Raw genomic sequence first — 7700 nt, 5'->3', positions numbered from 1 at the left:
ACTCGCTCCAACAGCTCCACGTCCTCCCTGTGCTGAGGAGTCCAGGACTGAACGCAGGGCTCCAGGTGAAATCTTATGAGAGCTGAGTAGAGGGGAAGAATCACTCCCCTTGACCTGCTGGTCACGCTTCTTGGTTTATAGATTGTTTTGACTGGATCCTTAGCTTCAATGAGAAGCAGAGCTAAGCCACACCCCTCGAGCCCGTCACTGAAAGAAAGACACACTTTAATTACTATTTAGACAAAAACCTGTTGGTATGCTGGACAGGTTTAAATGTTCAGAACCTCCTGCTTCTGATCACAGAAGTGTTTTTTTAATAGCAATTATTCCATTCTTAGGATTATAAAATTCTCCTGCATAATTAAGCTTTGTAAGATAATTGTAGAGAAAATAAATATATTCAAAGGTACCTCCCTCCCCCAGCTCTGTCCTTCAATAAGCCAAATAGTAATGCAGAGTCAACTTAACTGGAATTATTTTTCTCTTTCTGCTCGGTTTTCTTCAGAGAGCATTAAACAGAAAACCACACAGTAACTGAATTCCTAAACTCTCTGGACGACAACTTCATGGCAGAGGTGCTGAGGGAACCCACCAGGAAGGGGCCTTCCTCGATTTGCTCCTTGTTAACGGAGACGGTCCGAAGGGGCGATTGGAGGAGGAAAACCAACAGTACACCCTCGGCTCTGGCTACGAGGACAGCAGAGGTCGGGGTGCTCAGCGAGCTGCTTAGTAAGGTCCCCTGGGAAAAGGCTTTCGAAGGTGCTGGGGTCTATCAGTGCTGGTCACTTTTGAGGTGCCAGCTCCTAAAAGCACAGGATCAGGCAATCCCAAAACACCAGGAGTCACACAGGCGAGGCAGAACCAGCCTGACTGAGCAGGGAATCTCCTACTGGAACTGAGGCATAAGGGAAAGGTGTGGGGCCAGGCGAAGCAAGGCCATGGGAGGACTACAGGGATGCTGTTCGCCACTGCAGGGCAGAAATTCATGCAGCCGAAACTCAATTAGAGTTGAAGCTGGCCAGCACCGCGAAGGACAGTAAAAAGGGCTTTTTAGAATACATTAATAGCAAAAGGCAGGCCAGAAATCGTCGGTCCATCGCTTGATGAGCATGGACACCTCATAAACAGGGAGAGAGATAAAGCAAAGATGTTTAATGCTTTTTTTTTTGCCTCCGCCTTCCACACCAGTGATGGCTCAGGCCCCCCACAGCCCTGGACTAGAAGATCAAGACGGTGTGAACAATAAACTCCCAATCAACCCCAAACTTGGCTGGATTTGCTGTTCCAGCTGCATCCCTATAAGCTGATGGGGCCTGATGGGGTTCATTCCGAGGGTACAAGGGCATGGAGTGACAGGACAAGGGGGAAAGCCTTTAAATTGGAAGTGGGAAGATTTAGATTGGATGTTAGGAGGAAATTCTTCATAGAATCAAAGAATCACTAGGTTGGAAAGGACCTACTGGATCATCAAGTCCAAAATGATGAGGATGGTGAGGGCCTGGCCAGGCTGCTGTGGTGGCTGCCCCATCCCTAGAGGTGTTCCAGGCCAGGTTGGATGGGGCTTGGAGCCCCTGATCCAGTGGGAGGTGTCCCTGCCCATGGCCGGGGGGTGGAACTGGATGGGCTTTGAGGACCCTTCCAACCCAAACCATTCTATGTTTCTGTGATAAACATGAACTCATTTTGATTAAGTTTTCTTAAGAATATTTTCAAATCCAAATAAGTCTAAGATATCTGAATAGAATAAATTTCAGTGCTACGTAGGATCAATTGGGAAGATTTTAATGACTACCTTCAGTAATTTTTTTTCTGAAATCCTTTCTTTAGCAGCGATTTACTTTCTTAGAAGTGATGTTCATTTACATAGTTATATTTAATTGCACACGTTCCCAGGCAGTTAAGAATTTTCAACCTTTGTACTAACCATGGCATGCATTCATACCACATCCTTAGCTCATGCTGGAGATATAGGTGCTGTCATCTCAGTCCTGGCTCCGCTATAGAATCCCAGAGTTCGGGAATCCCAGGAAGAATTATCCTTTAGGGTAATCTATAAATAGGTTTTTTTTTCCTCCATTTTTAAATGTGTATTTAAACATCTCCTTGCATTACTCTCAGTAATCTGGAAAGGGGTGTCCAAGTGCTCATACTAAGGCTGACAGATCAATCTTACAAGCTTAGTGTTAACTCCTAGATACCCGTGGGATGGCAGAACTCTTGTGGAGTGCCGGCTCAAGGTCTGTTGGCTCTGCTCTAGGCAGAGGAGAGCTTGATAGCTTTCTACACTGGAGACTCTCCTCCAGTGTCACAAGAGTTCTAACAAGTGCGCCACTATGACTGAGCGGGCTCCACCGTAGACATATTGTGTGTCATTGTCCTGTTAGCAGCCTCTTCAGATAGCTCTGCTCAGCTATTAACATGATCCTGACTTGATCTTTTGAAGACTAAGACACCCCCTCTTCACATCCTGGTCATGGAAGAACGGCCTAGGCACAGGTGGCTACATGAAAATTACATTCCTTTGTTAAAACAGAATCGCTCAGGAAGCGGGGAAGCTGTAAGACTTCACAGACGCTTTATCCAAAAAAGTAGAAGTGGCAGAGAGGGTCATAAGTGTAGATTTCACTTAACAATAAATGTGACCATGAACGGCCATGCTGTAAACTCCACCGAGGTTCTGTCATGCAGTCCTAATCCTGATTACCAGCTCTACTCCTGTTGGTCTGCCTCACTGCAAACAAGCTAATGAAACCTAGAGAACCCCTAAGAGCACGTGCGGCTGGTGCTCCAAGATAACTTTGCCAAACGAGTGTGGAGCAAACTATGGGATGGCTGAGCTTCTTTAGCTCCAACAGAAGGTCCAAAGACTGGACCTTCAGCCAAGAGAGAGCAGAGAGGCTTTGAGATAACCCTCTTCTAGAGCCCTTTACGGTCCTGGTAAGGATCTCTCCCATAGCATAGGAACATTAGTACTCTGGCACTGAAAAACCTCCAGCGTTCACATTTCAATAGGAGACTGAATGGACTAGGACAGGTTTTTCATCAGGTCATAGATCAGGAAGAGATGTTATTTGGAGATTTGTTACTGACAGAGCAAAAAAATCTGACAATGTGATGTAAGAAATCCCAGAAATGTGCATACTGAATTTCTGACTGTACACCTGGGAACATTCTGAATAGGGATGAGGGTTAAGGGCACTGTAGGGACAGAAATTTCTGCTTCTTAAAGGAAAAAAAATGTATTGAAATATATCAGGATATATACACACACACACACACACACACACACAAAATCAGGACAGAGAATTTAAGATTCAGCTCCCAATCGCGACCCCAGTCATCCACCACCTACTTAAAGCACCCAGGAGAGGAATGGGCAGATGAATACAGTGCTTAACGTATCAAACACAAGGACTTCTGGACTGCAAGAGCAGACCTTGTACCACACTATACCTTAATACAACATACCACCTGGCTGTTATCAGTTGTCACTCGAACATGCCATCTCTGAATATGAGAAGAATGCCCAGCACACGTCAGACAGAAGTTTTGAAGTACTGATTAGCAGAACTTTCAACCTGAGCACGTCTCCGAGAAGCGACACGCTATGGTCTTGTAATGAAATTATGTAGAAAAAGACATCTTTTTGCATAAAGAGGCTGAGTTTCACCATCACAGTCAGAGATTTCTCAGCTTCTAGAAGTATGCTGTGGGATTACACAGTTCACAGCTAGGCCTCAAAGCACGTGCTGAAAGGTACAAAAGAAAAAAGAACCCTACAGTTGTTTTTCAGGGTATTACCAACAGACTAGAAAGGAGCTCATCACAGTAGGAAGACAAGTGCCCAACTACTTCATCCAACTTTCACAATCTGAAATGAATCCTGAGAAGAAGTGATAAGTTTCTCCCCTGCCTTGAACTCCAGGGGCTATTTAAATACGGGTGATTCTTTTTGACTACTGGCCCTGAAATTAAACAAACAAACAAAAAAGAACTATTAAGTAGTTTATAGAACCTCAGCAGACTGCTCTTATAATACCTTTTCAGCAGCCAGTCATTCAGCCAAGGGAGTTCTGGTCCATCTCTAACGAGCTATCCTCACTGTCAGGTCTTTGCTCAAAGACAACTGCTCCAAACAAAAGTAATTTGCATTATTTTCTGAAAGTCCAAATATCTTCAAGGATGAGACTAAAACATTTCTCCTTCCTATAATGGAAAATAGCCAAAGTGGGACTATTTTACTGAATTTGAATTTTCAGCATAAATGCCCTCTCTTGCAAATCTAGGATGAAACACCATTGCACTTTCTGCTTGGAAGTAAAGTGTGTGTACTGTAAATGCAGAAAAATTGGTTGAATGGGTCCCAATATTGCAAGAACCTGCCGGGCACTTACAGAAATCACTGTACACAGAGGTCTGGAATTGATGTGAAGACCGGGGGAACAAAAAAACAAAAAAAAAAACCTAAACAAAAAAAAAGAAATTAGAAAAAGAGATAATTATTGAACACTGTAGATATTGGCTACAAAACTAAAGACTCAGGTTCATATTAGCATATAAAAAGATCTGATGAAGCTGAGCTAGTCTGTCATCAGATGGAAGAGAGGCAGAAGGTAGCACAGATGGTGAAAACAGAGGAAATTATTCATGGTTCCTCATCACACCTTGAAAGGAGCTACTGAAAAGAAAATTAAGACCAGAAGGCATCCAGGAACGACAAAACCTCTAAACCCTCCTCTATGTTCCAAAGGTGTAAATATGTCCTAAGGTTAAATAGGCTTATGTTTTAGGGATTTGTCTTTTAAAGAAAATGAAAAGTCAAAATTTCTTTTTATCTTTCAGAGTAAAAATACCTGAACACCAAGGGCTGGCTCTTGAGTCTTTAAACAAATGTAGATCCCTCATAAATCCTGACATACTAGATCAACAGTCATGAACAGGAGTTTTCAAAGTTTGTCTTTCTTCAGATTACCTCAAAGCAAGAGACAAAACATCCTGTATGTTGTTATTTGCGGCGCCATTCAGGCCAGCAGCATCAAGCATAACTTACAGAAGCCCACGAGGAAAATAAACCTTCCTGAGCGCAGCCCTAACATTCTAGATTCCGAACAGACCACTTACAAAGCAGATGAACTGACAACTGTGCTTGTTTTATGAGCAAGCACCGCCCGGTTATTTATCATGAATAGCTGTAAGGAAATCAAGAAGCAGTTTTCTGCCGTTGAATAAAGTCTGAAGGTTCTTTCCACTGGCAGGCATGAACTAGTGCAATGTTTTTAGATGAGTCCATTACTATCCCCAACAAAACTACCAGATAAAATGTATCTTAAAACCAGTTTTGTGGGCTGTGGATATATATATCCTGTGAATTTTCCAGGGCATGAGGAAGAAGACGGAGAGAAGTGAGGAAGAAAACGATTGCAGAACCTACACCCTACCTTGGTCGTAAAACCTTCATAGGGTTAAAAAAAAACCACTGAACAAAAATCCCCATCCCAGCAACACCAGCAAAAACAGCCTCAGCACTGCTATGATGAAAAAGTTGAGAGAAGGTAAATTACACCGTCAGCAACCAAAGCCTCAGCTACGAGTCAGGCGCTGAGGCACAACCGTTGCTCCAAGTACTCCACAGGACGCACTCGCACACCAGACACGTGAGTGGGGGCAGGAGCACATCCAGTGAGAGCAAGGGAAAGCCCCACATGACTGGTGTGCCAAAGAACATTAACTCTTTGCCAAAAGGAGAGGAACACGAACAGGCAGCAAGGTTCACAGTCAAACAGGAAACATAAAGAGGATGGAAAACAAAAATGCCAAGTCATGACAGGAATCCAACTTCATAGTAATCTTCAGTTCACCAGACATGTCCTGGTTTAAATGAACATAAGAGGATGGGAGCCTCTGACTAGACCTAAGGAGGGAATTCTTCACAATAAGGGTGGGGAGGCCCTGGCCCAGGCTGCCCAGAGCAGTGGTGGCTGCCCCATCCCTGCAGGTGTTCAAGGCCAGGTTGGATGGGGCCTTGAGCCCCTGATCCGGTCCCTGCCCACGGCAGGGGGTTGGACCTGGGTGGGCTGTGAGGTCCTTTCCAACCCAAACCATTCTATGGTTCTATGATATCAATAAAAGTTCAATTTGAGTGGCAGATGAAAGCTCACAACTCAAATTTTGACTCTCCTAGAAAGTGTGTCTAATTCTGTATTTTACAATTGCTGAGGTACAAAAGGATTTTCTTGTTTCCAAAATGAGACCAGTAAAATTTTGTGGCCTCTCAAAAGTACCATGACAAATTCAGAAAGATTTGAAAGTAAACAGATTCAAGAATATGAATTGCCTTTAGCCAAGCACAAACCATCACTTTTTTTCAGAAGAGAGAAATATTAACGAACAAAAAAGTTAAATCTCTGACAATTGCTTCCCTGTAGTTCCATTAGTGAGGAGAGGCTGTAAGGCATCACAGAATTTTCATTTCAGTTTTACTGCTGTTCCCCACAGTCAATATTTTACGCCTGTGTTTTTATTTCCAGGTTCCAGGGACACATACAAACCATTCAAACTTTGTTTTTTTTGTTTTCTATCATGAGAAATCCTGGACACAAATAAAATCTTATAATGGACCAGTATTATTCCCTCCCCTTCTCTTTTCATAAATAACAAACCCATTGTACTGAAGTAACACCATACAGACCCTCTGGTGCGCTCACAGAGATCATTCTGCAGTCCAGGCTACCTCTGCAGGAAGCGATATCAGTGCTCAGAAAGGACACTTGAAACATGGAAGTACCCTGTGCGCTGCGCTGTGCAGTGGCAGGAGAATTCACACAAGAAAGCACGCTCTGTTGCTAAAATGCCATCTTTAAAAGAAATACGCACTAACTCTCAAATAAAAGGTTTTATAACCTAAAACCTCACAGAACCTATTTTCTTTTCATGGAATCACAGAATCATAGAATAGTTTGGGTTGGAAGGGACCTTAAAGATCATCTAGTTCCAACCCCCTGACATGGGAAGGGACATCCCACTAAATCAGGCTGCTCCAAGGCCCATCCAGCCCGGCCTTGAACCCCTCCAGGGATGGGGCAGCCACAACTTCCCTGGGCAACCTCTTCCAGTGTCTCACTGCTCTCATGGCAAAGGAATTCCTCCTTATGCCTAGTCTAAATCTGCCCCTCTCCAGTTTATACCTGTTTCCTCTTGTCCAAAAGACTATGTTGCTCTAAACTGTTCCGAGGGTTTTTTTTAACTTGCACTTCAGAAGCAGGTGACCACAAGATATGACAGACTGAGAGAAGGGAGCTGGTCAACAGTGTTTCTTTTAGAACATAAAAAACATAACATAGCATGCTTTTAGGGAAAAAAAGAACACTTTTCAATGCTTTTCAAAGCCTGAACACTTGCGTGTTGCAAGAATTAGCCTTTTTAAGGAACTACAATCACTTGCGACTGAGAAAACATTGCTAAAAACCTGTAGCTCTGACTCTTTCTGGAAGATGGGGCATAAATTTCTAAACGAAGCCTTCACTAAAATGCTCGGTGCATCACAGGAGTAAGAGCTGCAAATGAAAATACTAATGTTAGACTAAAAGCTCAATAAAAGACAAAAACCTCCTCTGCCATTACTCTCACATTTTACCACAGAAGAACCGAATCGTGCTGTGCAAAGCTGCCATGAACACATGCCTCTATTACAGAATTCCACG

Source organism: Cuculus canorus, chromosome 3 (assembly GCF_017976375.1).
Source record: "Cuculus canorus isolate bCucCan1 chromosome 3, bCucCan1.pri, whole genome shotgun sequence".
NCBI lineage: Eukaryota > Metazoa > Chordata > Aves > Cuculiformes > Cuculidae > Cuculus > Cuculus canorus.
Note: the sequence above shows the minus strand (reverse complement) of the source record.